The following is a 4,007-nucleotide window of genomic DNA, read 5'->3' as shown; positions in this document are numbered from 1 at the left end:
GGCTCGGCTAATTAACCTCCGGCCGAACGGCTCGGGGCCTTCGGCATCGAGCCTGCGGCTCGGCTAATTAACCTCCGGCCGAACGGCGCGGGGCCTTCGTCCTCGAGCGCTTGGCTCGGCTAATTAACCTCTGACCGAACGGCGCAGGGCCTTCGTCATCGAGCCTGTGGCTCGGCTAATTAACCTCCGGCCGAACGGCGCGGGGCCTTCATCCTCAAGCGCTTGGCTCGGCTAATTAACCTCCGGCCGAACGGCTCGGGGCCTTCGCTTGAGGAACTGAAATTCTATGACCGAAATAAAATACAGCTGGAAAACTAACCTGCCGACCAGCAGAGGATCTAATTCAGTTTCTCGACTCCCGAATACCCGTGGAGTGAGGATACGATGTACTCATCGAAACCCATCAAGGCCATGAGGATGACAGAATTTTCCGGGTCGCCTGTCTTTGCGTTCCAAATAATGGGAACCCGAGCGGAGCTTCTCGATGACTTTGGAGGGGCCCGCTTAAGGAGTCTTCAACTTGCCCATCTCTTCCAACCGGCTTTGCCTTTTTCCATACTAGGTTGCCGACCTGTAATGCCCTTGGGCAAGTGGTGCTTCCCCTTGATTGCCGACCGGACCTTTATCTCGGCCACATGTTGAGATATTTTCCGGTCGGAGATGTACTTCCGCTCGGCCTAATGATGCTGTCGTCGCCTGTTGCTCGAGGCGTTCGGCTTGCGATTTTTGTTTCTGCTGCTCCACGGGCTTAGCTGCTCTTGCCTTGATTAGAGCGTCCAATCCCTCTCGAGAGAGTGCCACGGTGTGTGGTCGTCCAGCTTCGTCCATCTCTTCCACTCGGATGCAGGTGCGTTCCCACAGACGGCGCCAAATTGATCCTGTCCGAATGCTGAATCAACGGACGCTGGGCACGTGGCGCTCTCCGAGTCGCTGACGTGGATCTCCGGCCGGTCGGACGACGCTCCGGCGAACCTGCAAAGAAGTCGGGCCGGGAAGGGGTTCCCGGCGGCGATCCTCCGACGCTCAAGTCAGGCAAGCAGATGGTGGAAAAAGTAGCTCCCGAGGCCTTGAACGCGTACCTCCGGCGAAGTCTGCGGCTCTTTATATAGAGCGGTGAAAGAGCCTCTACACGCCCACCGAGGCACATACGTGTCCGCAGCCCATACCTCGGTATGTGTTTGTCAGAAAGCTTACCTGACGCCATATCGCTACAGTCCAACCATGTCTTCGATGGGACAACAGAACACCTCGTTGTCAGACTTGGAGTATGACCTAGCCATAGGACTTGACGGCTGTCAGAAGATGTTCCTGTCCTTCTTTACCCACCACCGGCCGGGACGCCTGTCCGGCCGGTTGGACGAAAAGCGTCGTCCAGACGACCCTCATCCCCTGCGCCGGCCGGGCGGCACACCCATCACGTCCCGCCTGTCATTTGCATTGATATGCTGGGGAGACTTCCGGGCGGGTGCTACGTAAGGACTGTTAGCAGTATCACCTTCTCTTAGGCCTCCCGCTCGGCTCTTAGCTATTGTTTCATTGAGCGTCGGAACCCCGATCCCTGTCAGGGCGCCTTTTACTATTAGATGTTTACTGGCAGACCGATCGGCTTGCCCTTTTCTCATGAGTCTGGTCGGCTCACCCTTCTTCGATGGACCACCTGGCCTTTTGACCTCCACGTGGCGTTGACCCCTCAAAATGGGGGTCCCCTGTTCTAACCGCCGGATCACAGGAATCACATCTAAGTCCATTAGGAAGTTCCTGAGCCATACAGCTTCTTTGGCTGTCTTAGAGGCTACCACATACTCAGCTTCCATGGTTGAGTCAGAAACGTATTTCTGTTTAACACTCCTCCATGCAATGACTCCACCTCCTAAAGTAAACACATAGTCTGATGTAGACTTACTATTGCCCCTATCCGATTGGAAGTCCGAATCCGTGTAATCCACAGGGAGCAAATCATCTGCTTGGTATACTAGCATATAATCTCTAGCCATTCTCAGGTACTTTAATATATGCTTTACCGTAGTCCAATGTTCTTATCCAGGGTTACTTTGATATCTGCTAACCATGCCCACGGTAAAACGGATATCCGGTCTCGTACACAACATTGCATACATTAGGCTTCCCATAGCCGAAGCATAAGGAACTGCCTTCATGTCCTCTATCTCCTTTGATGTCGTCGGAGACATCTCTTTAGATAAAGCTACTCCATGCCTAAAAGGTAAGAAACATTTCTTGGAGTTTTTCATGCTAAAACGAGCAAGGATTGTATCTATATATGAAGCTTGAGATAGGCACAACATCCTTTTCTTGCAATCCCTTATGACTTTGATCCCAAGAATGTGTGCACATTCTCCTAAGTCCTTCATATCGAATTGTTTGGACAACCATACCCTTACGTCTGATAACACTTTGACATTGTTGCCAATTAACAAAATGTCATCTACGTAGTACAAGAAATACCCCCACGTTTCCGTTACACTTCTTGAATACACAAGACTCATCCGGACACTGAATAAATCTATATGACTGGATTACTTCATTAAACCGGATGTTTCAAGATCTTGAAGCTTGCTTCAGTCCATAAATGGACCGATTGAGCTTGCACACTAGATGCTCTTTGTCTTTTTCAATGAACCCCTCTGGTTGCTTCATATGGATGTTTTCCTCAAGACTTCTGTTAAGGAAAGCTGTCTTGACATCCATTTGCCAAACCTCATAATTCATATGAGCAGCAATGGATAAAAGTATCCGGATAGACTTAAGCATAACTACCGGTGAAAAAGTCTCCTCATAATTGATTCCCTCTTTTTTCTGAGTATACCCTTTCGCAACAAGCCTTGCTTTGAAGGTTTCTGCCTTCCCGTCTGTCCCCCTTTTTCTTTTGTAGATCCACTTGCATCCAACGGATTTTACATCGTTTGGTGGTTTTACAAGCTCCCAGACCTTATTAGAATACATAGATTCTATTTCAGAATTCATCGTTTTTTGCCAAGATATGCATCTATATCTTGGAGTGCTTCATCATATGTCCGGGGATCAGGTTCATGTTTACCCGGGATCAAGTCCGAAGACTCTCCCAAAAACATAAATTACTCAGGTTGCCTCACAACCCTCCCACTACGATGAGGTACTGTCTATGGTTGTGTATCATTTGTAACACGTGTTGCAGTTTCTTGTGGTACTTCATCTTGTACTGTTGGTACTAAAGTAGACGTGTCCTCTCTAATTTCTTCTAGAACAATTTCACTTATGGGCTTATGATTCATTACATAATCTTCTTCTAAAAATCAAGCATTGGTGCTAACAATGATCTTCTAATTTTTAGGATTATAAAACAAACCTCCTTTCATTCCCTTAGGATATCCTACAAACAGACAAACTTCTGTACGTGATTCCAACTTGTCAGTATCTCCCTTCAGCACATGTGTCAGACTACCCCATATCCGGATATGACTCAGACTAGGCTTACACCCATTCCATAATTCCATGGGAGTAGAAGGGACTGTTTTAGAAGGTACCATATTCAGAATGTACACTGCTGTTTCCAAAGCATATCCCCAAAATGAATTTGGTAATTCTGAATAACTCATCATTGATCTAACCATTTCCATAAGAGTCATATTCCTTCTTTCTACCACACCATTCTATTGGGGTGTACCAGGTGCAGACAATTGGGATTGAATCCCGACTTCTGATAAGTAATTCCTAAACTCTCCAAAGAGGTATTCTCCACCACGGTCAAACCGTAGTGTTTTGATACTTTTACCAAGACATTTCTCCACATCAGCCCTATATTCTTTGAACTTATCAAAGGATTCAGACTTCCGGCGCATCAAGTAAATGTATCCGTATCTTGAATAATCGTCTATAAAAGAGACAAAATATTCATAACCACCTCTTGCCTGGACAGACATAGGACCACACAAATCAGAATGAACCAGTTCTAACACATCTTTGGCTCTATACCCCTTGGCCTTAAAAGGTCTTTTAGTCATTTTACCTTC

This window comes from Zingiber officinale, chromosome 6A (assembly GCF_018446385.1).
Source record: "Zingiber officinale cultivar Zhangliang chromosome 6A, Zo_v1.1, whole genome shotgun sequence".
Lineage (NCBI taxonomy): Eukaryota > Viridiplantae > Streptophyta > Magnoliopsida > Zingiberales > Zingiberaceae > Zingiber > Zingiber officinale.
The sequence above is the reverse complement of the archived record's forward strand: the minus strand, read 5'-3'. Positions refer to the sequence as shown.